At 44.3% G+C, this 14,108-nt stretch overlaps 1 protein-coding gene across 3 annotated transcripts in view; it reads left to right on the top strand.

Moving 5' to 3' along the window:
- The first annotated feature begins 279 nt into the window (after positions 1 to 279).
- The window catches only part of MAPK9 (mitogen-activated protein kinase 9), a 60,905-nt gene continuing 47,076 nt past the window's right edge, over positions 280 to 14,108 (top strand). For 2 of the 3 annotated variants that reach the window (XM_032627019.1, XM_032627021.1), the window contains exon 1: positions 1,465 to 1,717. The gene's annotated coding sequence lies outside the window, so the exon portion shown is untranslated. Of the gene's footprint in view, positions 409 to 758; positions 900 to 1,464; positions 1,718 to 14,108 lie in introns of those variants that run through there. The other variant, XM_032627020.1, reaches the window with a different exon arrangement.

Here is a 14,108-nt window from a genome sequence, read left to right as displayed (position 1 = left end):
AGGTCCTGGTGCCCCCAGCCTGGCCATGGGTCACAGGCTTGCCAGCTTCCCCCAGTTCTGCCACCCTGCTCCATGCCCTTCAGCCCCTTAACCTCCCCCCTCTGCAGAGTCCTGCTCCTTCCCCCAAGTTTGGCCCCTGCCCTGGCCACCCTGTGGTCCTGGCCACGCTGTGAGGGCTGTTCCTCCTTCACAGTCCACCAGTCTCCCCATCCGCAAAGTCCAATTCCCCTCACCCCATCCACGGACCTCTTAGCTTTTCCCCACTGTGTCCAGCGTCCTTGCCTCACTTCCAGCCTTGCTCATCCAAACACAGATCCGACAACACCTCTCCCATCATTTCACATGACTCCAGACATGCTGGAACCAGATCCAGAGGCTAGAGGGCTGTGGGAGATGCCTCAAAAGAAGGTCAGTATCTATATGTCAATGCTACTCTCTCTCTTCGTCCCAGCTTACCCTTCCTCCTCCCCGTGTCCTCAAGTCCATTCTCTACGTCTGCGTGTTTAATCCTGTCCCGCCCCTAGGTTCATCAGAACCATTTTTTTTTAAAGATTCCATTCACTTTGTTATACAGCAGAAACTAACACAACATTGTAAAGCAATTATACTCCAATAAAGATGTTTAAAAAATAAATAAATGAAGTGATCAGGATAAGGAAAAAAAAAAGGTCAGTGTCAACAAACCCCAGGTCCTAGGGGCCCTCAGCACTGCATTCCCTTCCCTCCATTTACGACTCTGCCATTCTCCTCTGAGACAGAAGCTTGAACTCTGCCCCAGGCGCACCAGCCTGTCCTCTCCTGCCCTGTCGCTGACCTGCCGAGGATACTTGTCTGCACATGGCCACCTCCTCGCATCTCCGTCCCCGACTTCTGGGAGCACCCCTACAAACTCGTTCACGGTGAGCAGAGGAATCCAAGGTCCTCTCCTCTCGTCCCCACTCCCTCGCCGCCTCCGCCTCCCGGTCCTGGACGCCAAGGCCCCAGCTTCCCCTCGCCCTGGCCCTCGCCCTCACCCTCACCCCGGGTTTCCCCCAAGTGGACCGGCTCCGTCTCCCTCCAGGCCGACTCGCCGCTGCCAGTCTGCACCTGCAGCCCTGTGGCCTGGTTTTCGGTCCCGCCAGCCCGCCCTCTCCGCCGTCTCCCGGCTCCGTGTTCGGCCGCCGCGCCGTGGGCCCCTGTGGGGGCAACGAGCTCAGCTAGCTCGCCCAACGGTGCCTGCGTCAATAAGGCGCGGATCCGATCTGCTGCGCTACCTTCGAGCGCCGCTCACCAGTCACTGAGGGCCCTGGCTCCGCCGGCCGCCCCGCCCGAGCCGCCCGGCAGTAGTTCGTCCCCACCACCCCGCGCGCGATTGGCTGCACCAGTCCGGCTTACCGCGCGCCGATTGGTCGGCGCGCGGGTCGGTCAGGCCGAGCGCCGCTGCGGCGGCGGCGGCGGAGGAGAAGAGAGCCAGACCGGAAGGGATCTAAGCGCTCCGGCGCCCCTCACACCCACTGCGGGCGGTGGCGGCGGCGGCGGCGGCTGCGGCGGCGACGACGACGACGACGACGACGGCGGCGGCGGCGGCGGCGGCGGCGGCGGCGGCGGGGCGGAGCGGAGCAGAGCGGGGCGGGGCGGCCGGCCGAGCCCGGGGCAGCGGAGCCGCGAGCCGCCAGCACGCAGCGCCGCCAGTCCGCCCGCCTGCCCTCTCCTCTTGGCGCGGCGGCGGGGAGGCGAGGTGAGCCCGGCGGGCGGGTTAGGCCCAGCGGGGACTCTCGGGCCGAGCCTCGCTGGGGAGGGACGGCGGGAGGGCCGCGCGGCCGGGATCCGCGGGGAAGGGGGAGCGCGGGGCTGGAGGACCAGGTTCTGTGGGGCCGACCGGGGTCTGCGGGGTGCTGGTGACCCCGGCCGCAGCCCCTCGTCCCCCGGGCTGCCGCAGTCACCCCTCCCGCCCGGCTGTCAGCACCCCAAAGCTGAGGGCCCGCTCCCTAGTCTGGCCTTGGCAGACCTACCGTAGGGTCTGTGGGCGCCCCCCCCCCCCGATTGTTTGGCACACAGCAGCACACCTCCGGGATGCTCAGAAGCCTGGGATTTGGTTCCTGCGACCTTAGCAAAGGCACTGACACTTGATGTTTCTCGGTTTTCCTCTCAGCAAAGTGGGAGAAATGCCTGCCCTTTGGGACAGTGTTGTTGTCAGGCTATATGAATGTGTGTGAAAGCGCCTGGGCAGGAGCCCAGTGCACATTTGTGAAAAATTGGGCGGCATACTGCTCCTTGCTGGTTTGAGTGTGGCAGGAACCCCCTCCCCATTCGCCCATAGTCCCCCATACTAACGCTGCTCCAGTGCCTTGTCATTGCACACTCAGTGCCCAGCAACGCCAGAGCAGGCCCTGCCCAACCCACCCCGCCAACCCCCCAGCACCCCCCCAACCCAGAGCACCGTTCTCCTGTCCCACCCACCTTACTTGCCTTGAACGTTCTGTTTACCTCAGGACCTTTGCACTTGCTGTGTCCAGTGATTGGAGTTGTCTCCCGGATCTTTGCACAGCTGATTCCTTCTGGTTCTTCTTCTGGTCAGATGTCTCACTTTACACAATGCCTTCCTTGACCACCCTCTTTCTTCCCTTAGTAATTGTTTAATTTTCTTCCTAGTATCTGGTTTGAAACTATTCTATTGATTTGCCTGTTTATTTTCTGTCTCTCCCACTAGGATGTAGCTTATGAAAACAGGTAGTTGTCTGATTTGTCCACTGCTTTATCCCCAGTGCTTAGAAAGCACACAGTAAGTACTCAGTAATATCAGTCCAGTGAATGAATGAATGACCCTGCCCACCTGTTGCTTTTCCTTTATGTTTGTTTAGTGACTTCTGACTAACTTGTGAAACTAGTATGCAGATGGAAACTTGCTTTCATTTTGTGAAACATTTTAATGTCCTTGACCCCTTTATTTGGTAACTGTCAGAACAAGCTGTGATATAAAATCTTACATTTTTGTAATGTTTTAGCTGTAACTTCCTTCCACACATTCAGGAGACATTTACTGAATTCTACATTATCTAGGTCAGGCTTTCTGCTCGGCCCTGGGGACACAAAGGCAATAGCAACAGGGTCCCTTCCTCTAGAGAGCCCAAGAGCCCAGTAGGGAAGGCAGACATGTAGAGAGTATTAGGACAGCTGGCTGTAGAGGAGGGGCTGTGCCTTGGAAACTTGGAGGAGGTGATGGCTGGTGCTGGAGTTGAGCCTTGAATGGTGATGAGAAACTTGTCAGGTGGGGGAGGCAAGAAGTGGGAAAGGGCAGGGTGAAGGAAGAACTTTAGATCAATGTGGGGTCAAAATCAGCCTGTTGGGCCAGGTGTAAGAGAGCTTGGAGTAGTGGGGACCCTGGAGAACCAGACCCAGCTCACCCAGCAATTTTTGGAAAGAAGTCAGGACTCGACATTTGTATCTACACTCTCTTGATTTTGAAATGTTGGCAGTAGCTAATTTTAAAATGTTTTAAATGCTGTGAAACAAGTAAAATACAGACCTCATTCAGCTTTGTTGCAGGATTGTCGACCTCCAGTGCAGGTTGTATAGGAGGGAAGAGTTGCAATGAGCTGGAAAGGTAGCCCAAGGCCAGAGGAGCTAGGCCCTATTTGTCCAGGTACTCTTATTTAATTGTCACTGGAGCTCTGTGATAGCAGCTATGAAGCCCATTTCTGCAGAGGAGGAAACAGAGGCTCCCAGAGTTTCAGCAGTCTTGTTTCATAGCAAGCAGCTGGAAAGTGAAATTTGAACCCAGGTATCCCCCAGATCAGCATTCTTTCCTGGGTCCCTCAGCTCTGAGTATTCTCTTTTGGCTCTTCATTTGTTCTGGAAGAACAACATCCAATTTAGATGTTTCCCTTCATTTAACCCTTTTTTTTCCCCTTCAAAAGGATTCTGCAGGGTTAAAAATAATACTATTCTGGCATAGTCTTCTCTGAAAAGTTTTGATTCTCCTGAGTCTCCTGAGGAGAATCCACTCCTGAGGATTTAATTTTCAGGATACCACTTTAAATAATTTGTTGACAGATTAAAATGTGTTTATTTGGCCTCCCTAAATAAATGTTAGAGGATACACCTCAATTTGTCTATTTAAAATCAAATTTCTTAATTTTCTGGATAGAGAAAAGTGCCAGATGAAGCAATTAACAGTGAGTAAACCAATTTATTTCATGATGCCTAAGGTAAAACAAAACCACATTTTTTTCTTAAGACTATTGATTTGGCAGTAGGGCAGCTATTTCCAATCTAAATATGTAGTTATACTTGGTTAAGAAGGTGACATTTTTACATAATTTTCCCTAAGAATTAAGGAAAATTAAATTTGTATTTGGCCTTCTGTGATTGTATGAACTAGTTTCAACATCAGTCTTTATTTTAACTGTTTATTATGAGGAATTTCAAACATATACAGAAGTAGACAGAGTAGTATCTGGCTTTAACGATTACCAACTCATGGCCAATCTTGTTTGTCCCTAATCCCATCCATACACCTCACCTCACCTATTATTTTCAAGCAAATCCTAACTATGATGTCATTTCATCCATGAATTTTTCAGTTTATGTTCTAAAGGATAAGGAGTCTTTTAAACTTTGAAAAGCAATAATTCCTTAATATCATCAAATAGCCAGTCAGCATTCAAATTTCTAGTTGTCTCATAAATTTTATAGTTTCTTTAATAGTTTCTTCATTGGAATCAGGATCCAGATAAGGTCCATACATTATGATAAGTTCATATGTCTTTTAAATTTCTTTTAATCTGTAGATCCCCCTTTATTTCTTTTTTTCTTTTCCTTGTAGTTTATTTGTTGAAGCAATAGCTTTTCCATTATTGGGATTTTACTGATTGTACCTCTCCAATGTAATTTCTTGTTTCTCTGTATTTCTTGAAAAGTTGTAGTTGGATCTAGGTGAGGTTTGGTTGGATCCAGGGTGCCTTCCTAAGGGGGTACACGCTTCCTCTAGAGGCAAGTAGTCCTGGTTGGCTCACACTATGATGTTAGCCGCTGTTGATGCTCAGTGCCTGGACCCATTGATTCATTAAGAGGGCATATTATTTCGGGGACAAGTTTGTATATCTTTTGCCCAGCAAGAACTCATTTTTTAGAAAGGACTGTGGATCTTTTCACATTTTTTATTGGCCTTTGGATTGCCAGTTAAAGTATTGTTAAAAGGTGCCTCAAATCCTCTTTGGAAAATGTTGGGGTGTAAATTAATAGATATAAAAATAATGAGCAGGGCTTCCCTGGTGGCGCAGTGGCTGAGAGTCTGCCTGCCGATGCAGGGGACACGGGTTCGTGCCCTGGTCCAGGAGGATCTCACATGGCCACTGAGCCTGCGTGTCTGGAAGCCTGTGCTCCGCAACGGGAGAGGCCACAGCAGTGAGAGGCCTGCATACTGCAAAAAAAAAAAAAAAAAAAAGCAAGAATTGTCTCCATTTTAGCATAGGAATTCCTTACAGCTAAGGAAATTTACTAAACATTTGATGGTGAAATTCAACAGATTTGATTTTATTTAATGTCATTTGGTTTCTTGGTTCTTTTTTTGTTTTTGGATTCTATAAAGTATTCTACTCCTTTTTTTCTCCCCAGCTAATTTTGCCTTAGACCCTTTCTTAAGCAAAGACTACATACACTGAAACATTTCAGGAATAGTAAAAATAGATTCTAAGGATATATGGATTACAAATGAGGCAGTTTTTTTTCCCCCTTAAAAGAGAGGCATTGGGCTTCCCTGGTGGTGCAACAGTCATTGAGAGTCCGCCTGCCGATGCAGGGGACACGGGTTCATGCCCTGGTCTGGGAGGATCCCACATGCCGCAGAGCGGCTGGGCCCGTGAGCCGTGGCCGCTGAGCCTGCGCATCCGGAGCCTGTGCTCCGCAACGGGAGAGGCCACGGCAATGAGAGGCCCACGTACTGCAAAAAAAAAAAAAAAAAATGGGTTCTTGCCTGTTGTGAAGTTGTTATTTGAATATTTCTATAACTGAATTATTTGGCTATTAGGAGAGTGAACAGTGTGAAAACCACCTGTTACTTTGTCTTTCCATAGGCCAGTGTAGGAAAAACTTGGGGATTCGTTTTAAAAACATATGGTTTTTTTTAGAACAATTTGTTTAAAAAACATATCTCCACTCCCCTACAATGATTTTAAGAGAAAGAATAATTGAGAATGATTGCTTTTAAAAAACTCCTTTTCCTTAAAAAAGAAAAAAATATATATATACACACACATAAACATACACACACATGTATTTCTACAGAACTGTAAATGATTTAATTTGTTTGCCTATTTAAATATTGTATATCTAAACTGATGCTGCTACTAGTTTGATTTCAGCATATCTAAGCATGAGGGTGCAACCCAGGTAGTAAATCCTCCAGCTCTGATTCTAGAATCAAATCCATTTTTCCGGGTTTCCCTGGTGTTGCAGTGGTTGAGAGTCCGCCTGCTGATGCAGGGGACACAGGTTCGTGCCCCGGTCTGGGAAAATCCCACATGCCATGGAGCGGCTGGGCCCGTGAGCCATGGCTGCTGAGCCTGCGCGTCCAGAGCCTGTGCTCCGCAACGGGAGAGGCCACAACAGTGAGAGGCCCGCGTACCGAAAGAAAGAAAATCCATTTTTCCAATTCTTAACTCTCAGAAACATAACTACTATTATATGTTGGAAAGTGGGTGTCTTCTAAAAATTTCCTGAGAAGATGGCAGAGTAGAAGGACGTGTGCTCACTCCCTCTAGCGAGAGCACTGGCATCACAACTAACTGCTGAACAGTCATTGACAGGAAGACAGTGGAACTCACCAAAAAAGATACCCCACATCCGAAGACAAAGGAGAAGCCACAGTGAGATGGTAGGAGGGGTGCAATCACAATAAAATCAAATCCCGTAACTGCTGGGTGGGTGACTCACAAACTGGAGAACAATTATACCACAGAAGTCCACCCACGGGAGTGAAGGTTCTGAGCCCAACATCAGGCTTTCTTTCTAACCTGGTGGTCCGGCAACAGGAGGAGGAATTCCCAGAGAATCAGACTTTGAAGGCTACCGGGATTTGATTGCAGCACTTCAACAGGACTGGGGGAAGCAGAGACTCCACTCTTGGAGGACACACACAAAGTAGTGTGTGCATCAAGACCCAGGGGGAAGAAGCAATGACCCTATAGCAGACTGAACGAGACCTACCTGCTAGTGTTGGAGGGTCTCCTGCAGAGGCAGTGAGCAGCTTTGGCTCACCACAGGGACAAGGACCTGGCAGCAGAAGTTCAAGCCTGTAGGTTCCATTGCTGGGTTGCCTCAGGCCAAACAACTAATAGGGAGGGAACTCAGCCCCATCCATCAAGCAGATTAAAGTTTTACTGAGCTCTGCCCACCAGAGCAACACCCAGCTCTACCCACCACCAGTCCCTCCCATCAGGAAGCTTGCACAAGCCTCTTAGATAATCTCATCCACCAGAGGGCAGACAGCAGAAGCAAGAAGAACTACAATCCTGCAGCCTGTGGAACATAAACCACATTCACAGAAAGGCAGACAAAATGAAAAGGCAGAGGACTGTGTACCAGGTGAAGGAACAAGGTAAAACCCCAGAAAAACAACTAAGTAAAGTGGAGATAGGCAACTTCCAGAAAAAGAAATCAGAATAACGATAGTGAAGATGATCCAGGAGCTCTGAAAAAGAATGGAGGCAAAGATCGAGAAGATGCAAGAAATGTGTAACAAAGACCTAGAAGAATTAAAGAGCAAACACCTTGAAGAATTAAAGAACAAACAAACAGAGATGAACAATACAGTAACTGAAATGAAAAATGCACTAGAAGGAATCAATAGCAGAAAACTAAGGCAGTAGAATGGATCGGTGACCTGAAAGATAGAATGATGGAATTCACTGCTGCAGAACAGAATGAAGAAAAGAGAATGAAAATAAATGAAGACAGCCTAAGAGACCTCTGGGACATTAAACGCACCAACATTCGCATTATAGGGGTCCCAGAAGGGGAAGAAAGAGGGAAAGGACCTGAGAAAATATTTGAAGAGATTATAGTCAAAAACTTCCCGAACATGGGAAAGGAAATAGCCATCCAAGTCCAGGAAGTGCAGAGAGTCCCAGGCAGGGTAAACCCAAGGAGAAACACACTGAGACACATAGTAATCAAACTGACAAAAATTAAAGACAAGAAAAATTATTAAAAGCAACAAGGAAAAAACGACAAATAACATATAAGGGAACTCCCATAAGGTTAACAGCTGATTTCTCAGCAGAAACTCTACAAGCCAGAAGGGAGTGGCACAATATATTTAAAGTGATGAAACGGAAGAACCTACAACCAAGATTACTCTACCCAGCAAGGATCTCATTCAGATTTGATGGAGAAATCAAAAACTTTACAGACAAGCAAAAGCTAAGAGAATTCAGCACCACCAGACCAGCTTTGTAACAGATGCTAAAGTAACTCCTCTAACTGGGAAACACAAGATAAGAAAAGGACCTACAAAAACAAACCCAAAACGGTTAAGAAAATGGTAATAGGAGCATACATATCGATAATTACCTTAAATGTGAATGGATTAAATGCCCCAACCAAAAGACACAGTCTCGCTGAATGGATGCAAAAACAAGACCCATATATATGCTGTCTACAAGAGAACCACTTCAGACCTAGGGACACATACAGACTGAAAGTGAGGGGGTGGAAAAAGATGTTCCATGCAGATGGAAATCAAAAGAAAGCTGGAGTAGCAATACTCATATCAGATAAAATAGACTTTAAAATGAAGCATGTTATAAGAGACAAGGAAGGACACTACATAATGATCAAGGGATCAATCCAAGAAGAAGGTATAACAATTACATATACACCCAACATTGGAGCACCTCAATACATAAGGCAAATGCTAACAGCTATGAAAGAGGAAATCAACAGGAAGACAATAATAGTGGGGGCCTTTAGCACCTCACTTACACCAATGGGCAGATCATCCAGACAGAAAATGAATATGGAAACACAAGCTTTAAATGACACAATAGACCAGATAGATTTAATTGTTATTTATAAGACATTGCATCTAAAACAGCAGATTACACTTCTTCTCAAGTGCACACAGAGCATTCTCCAGGATAGATCATATATTGGTTCACAAATCAAGCCTTGGTAAATTAAAAAAACTGAAATCATATCAAGCATCTTTTCTGACCACAACAATATGAGATTAGAAATAAATTACAGGGAAAAAAACGTAAAAAACACAAACACATGGAGGCTAAACAATACGTTACTAAATAACCAAGAGATAACTGAAGAAATCAAAAAATACCCAGAAACAAATGACAATGAAAATACAACGATCCAAAACCTATGGGATGCAGCAAAAGCAGTTCTAAGAGGGAAGTTTATAGCAATACAATCCTACCTCAAGAAACAAGAAACATCTCAAATAAACAACCTAACCTTACACCTAAAGCAATTAAAGAAGAACAAACAGAACCCAAAGTTAGTAGAAGGAAAGAAATCATAAAAATCAAAGCAGAAATAAATGAAATAGAAATGAAGAAAACAATTGCAAAAAATCAATGAAACTAAAAGCTGGTTCTTTGAGAAGATAAACAAAATTGATAAACCTTTAGCCAGAGTCATCAAGAAAAAGAGGGAGAGGACTGAAAGCAATAAAATTAGAAATGAAAAAGGAGAAGTTACAACAGGCATCGCAGAAATGCAAAGCATCATAAGAGACTACTACAAGCAACTCTATGCCAATAAAATGGACAACCTGGAAGAAGTGGACAAATTCTTAGAAAGGTATAACCTTCCAAGACTGAACCAGGAAGAAATAGAAAATATGAACAGACCAATCACAAGTAATGAAATTGAAACTGAGTAAAAATCTTCCAACAGGGCTTCCCTGGTGGCGCAGTGGTTGAGAGTCTGCCTGCTGATGCAGGGGACACGGGCTCGTGCCCCGGTCCGGGAAGATCCCACATGCCACGGAGCAGCTGCGCCCGTGAGCCATGGCCACTGAGGCTGCGTGTCCGGAGCCTGTTGCTCCGCAACGGGAGAGGCCACGGCAGTGAGAGGCCCGCGTACCGCAAAAAAAAAAAAAAAAAAATCTTCCAACAGACAAAAGTCGAGGACCAGATGGCTTCACACGTGAATTCTATCAAACATTTAGAGAAGAGCTAACACCCATCCTTCTCAAACTCTTCCAAAAAAATGCAGAGGAAGGAACAATCCCAAACTCATTCTATTAGGCCACCATCATCCTGATACCAAAACTAGACTAAGGTACTACAAAAAAAGAAAATTACAGACCAATATCACTGATGAATATAGATGCAAAAATCCTCAACAAAATACTAGCAAACCAAATCCAACAGCAGTTAAAAGGATCATACACCATGATCAAGTGGGATTTATCCCAGGGATGCAAGGATTCTTCAATATATGCAAGTCAATGTGATACACTATATTAACAAATTAAAGAATAAAAACCATATGATCATCTCAATAGATGCAGAGAAAGCTTTCGCCAAAATTCAACACCAATTTATGATAAAAAAAACTCTCCAGAAAGTGGGCATAGAGGGAACCTACCTCAACATAATAAAGGGCATAGGGGACAAACTCACAGCAAACATCATTCTCAATGGTGAAAAACTGAAAGCATTTCCTCTAAGATCAGGAACAAGACAAGGATATCCACTCTTGCCACTTTTATTCAACATAGTTTTGGAAGTCCTAGCCACAGCAATCAGAGAGGAAAAAGAAATAAAAGGAATACAAGTTGGAAAAGAAGTAAAACTGTCATTGTTTGCAGATGACATGATACTATATGTAGAGAACCCTAAAGATGCCGCCAGAACTCTACTAGAGCTAATCAATGAATTTGGTAAAGTTGCAGGATACAAAATTAATGCACAGAAATCTCTTGCATTTCTATACACTAACAATGAAAGATAAGAAAGAAATTAAGGAAGTAGCCCCATTCACCATTGCAACAAAAAGAGTAAAATACCTAGGAATAAACCTACCTAAGGAGGTAAAAGACCTGTACTCAGAAAACTGTAAAACACTGATGAAAGAAATCAAAGATGACACAAACAAATGGAGAGATATACCATGTTCTTGGATGGGAAGAATCAATATTGTGAAAATGACTATGCTACCCAAAGCTATCTACAGATTCAATGCAATCCCTATCAAACTACCACTGGCATTTTTCACAAAACTAGAACAAAAAATTTCACAATTTGTATGGAAACACAAAAGACCCTGAATAGCCAAAGCAATCTTGAGAAGGAAAAACAGAGCTGGAGGAATCAGGCTCCCTGACTTCAGACTATACTACAAAGCTACAGTAATCAAGACAGTATGGTACTGGCACCAAAACAGAAATATAGATCAATGGAACAGGATAGAAAGCCCAGAGATAAACCCACACACATATGGTCACCTTATCTTTGATAAAGGAGGCAAGAATATACAATGGAGAATAGACAGCCTGTTCAATAAGTGGTTCTGGGCAAACTGGACAGCTACATGTAAAAGAATGAAATTAGAACACCCCCTAACACCATACACAAAAATAAACTCAAAATGGATTAAAGACCTAAATGTAAGACCAGGCACTATGAAACTCTTAGAGGAAAACATAGGCAGAATACTCTTTGACTTAAATCACAGCAAGACCTTTTCTGACCAACCTCCCAGATTAATGGGAATAAAAACAAAAATAAACAAATGGGACCAAATGAAATTTAAAAGCTTTTGCACAGCAAAGGAAACTATAAACAAGACGAAAAGACAACCCTCAGAATGGGAGAAAATATTTGCAAACGAATCAACAAAGGATTATTCTCCAAAATATATAAACAGCTCATGCAGCTCAATATTAAAAAAACAAACAACACAATAAAAAAATAGGCAGAGGACCTAAGTAGACATTTCTCCAAAGAAAATAAACAAATTGCCAACAAACACATGAAAGGGTGCTCAACATCACTAATTATTAGAGAAATGCAAATCAATACTACGATAAAGTATCACCTCACACCAGTTAGAATGGGCATCATCAGAAAATTTACAAGCAACAAATGCTGGAGAGGGTGTGTAGAAAAGGGAACCCTCTTGTACTGTTGGTGGGAATGTCAATTGATACAGCCACTATGGAGAGCAGTATGGAGGTTCCTTAACAAACTAAAAATAGAATTACCATATGACCCAGCAGTCCCACTACTGGGCATATACCCAGAGAAAAACATAATTCAAAAAGACACATGCACCTCAATGTTTATTCCAGCACTATTTACAATAGCCAGGTCATTGAAGCAACCTAAATGCCCATTGACAGACGAATGGTTAAAGAAGATGTGGTACATATATACAATGGAAGGAACGAAATTGTGTCATTTGTAGAGACATGGATGGACATAGGGACTGTCGTACAGAGTGAAGTAAGTGAGAAAGAGGAAAACAAATATCGTATATTAACACATATATGTGGAATCTAGAAAAATGGTACAGATGAACCCGTTTGCAAGACAGAAATAGAGACACAGATGTAGAGAACAAATATATGGACACCAAGGGGGGAAAGCAGGGAAGGGGAAGTGATGGTTGTGGGATGAACTGGAAGATTGTGATTGACATATATATACTAATATATATAAAATAGATAACTAATAAGAACCTGCTGTATAAAAAAAAAATTCAAAAATTTCCTGAAACATCATCTGCCTACCACACGCTAGAATGAAAAGTAAATTCTGTGCATTGCCTCCTGTCTATTGTGTCTTTCACTGAGGTGCTCACCAGTATTAACCATGTCATCAGCTTTTGCACTTACCAGATTTTAATTCACATTTGCAGAATGCAGACATTTGTTGGGATAAGTAGAATGGGTGTCTTAAGGTCAGCTGACGTTGAGACCTTGCCCTGTGCTAGGCACTGTGCTAGTTTTCCTCTGAGGTTGATTCTTCAGTTATTCCCGTTCTACACATGAGTGTAATTGCTTGCCCAAGTTCACTCACCCAGATAAATGGCAGACCCACTGCTCTCTGACTCCAGAGTCCTAATCTTAGCCATTGCACGAAGCTGCCTTACCACATTTACTCTCCTGCTTAGTTTTGCCTTAACATATATTTCCTGGGCACCCACTGTGTACTTAGTAAAGGATTGAGAAATAGATCAGACAATTTTCTGCCCTTGAGGAGCTCACAGGTAGAAGTAGAGATAGACTTGCAATGCAAATGAATACATGATGTGGTGCCAAAAAAGGGACATGCCCTGCACAGTTTGAAAGGAAAGGCTATAGAGGAGAACTTGCAGGAGAAGCAGGTGCTTGCACTAGACTTTGGAGGATGAAGTTTGGCCAGGAGAGCAAAAGGGGGAGGGAAGTCATCTCAGGCAGATGGGACAGCTCAGGCAGAGGCCTGAGGTATGCAGTAGCTGGGGTCTGCTGCTCCCAGGTGGTTTGATAGTGCCGAAGAGTGGGCCAGAGGCCCTGCAGAACTCCTCTGCTGTTATAAGAATTAGAATTTTACTGTCAAGGCAGTCGGTCACTACTGAAGGAGTTTAAACAGGAGAGCAGTATGATCACTGCATATTTTCAACAAATCTCTTTTAATTCCTTATTTTGAAATAATTATAGATTCACAAGAGGTTGCAAAAATAGCAGAGAGGTCCTGTACACTCTTCACCCAGTTTCCACCAATGGTTGTATATTTATGTAACTATAGTATAATACCAGCATCAGGCAGTTAGCATTGGTACAATGCTTGTACAGTTCTGTGTCATTTTATCACATGTGGAGGTTCATATAATCACCACCTTCGCCATCAAGATACAGAACTATTTCATCATCCCAAAGATCTCCCTTGTACTACCCGTTTATAACCACACCACCCGCCTTGCCCCCCACCATCCATAACCCCTGGTGACCACTAACCTGTTCTATATCTCTATAATATAGAGAATTTTCATTTCAAGAATGTTGTATAAATGGAATTATATCCTATGGACCTTGTGAAATTGGCTTTTATCACTAAAAATTGTCACTATCATTCCATAATACCCTTATGACCCACCCAAGTTGTAATGTATATCAGTAGTTCGAT

This window comes from Phocoena sinus, chromosome 3, assembly GCF_008692025.1.
Source record: "Phocoena sinus isolate mPhoSin1 chromosome 3, mPhoSin1.pri, whole genome shotgun sequence".
Classification (NCBI taxonomy): Eukaryota; Metazoa; Chordata; class Mammalia; order Artiodactyla; family Phocoenidae; genus Phocoena; species Phocoena sinus.
This window is presented reverse-complemented; position numbering and strand designations above follow the sequence as displayed.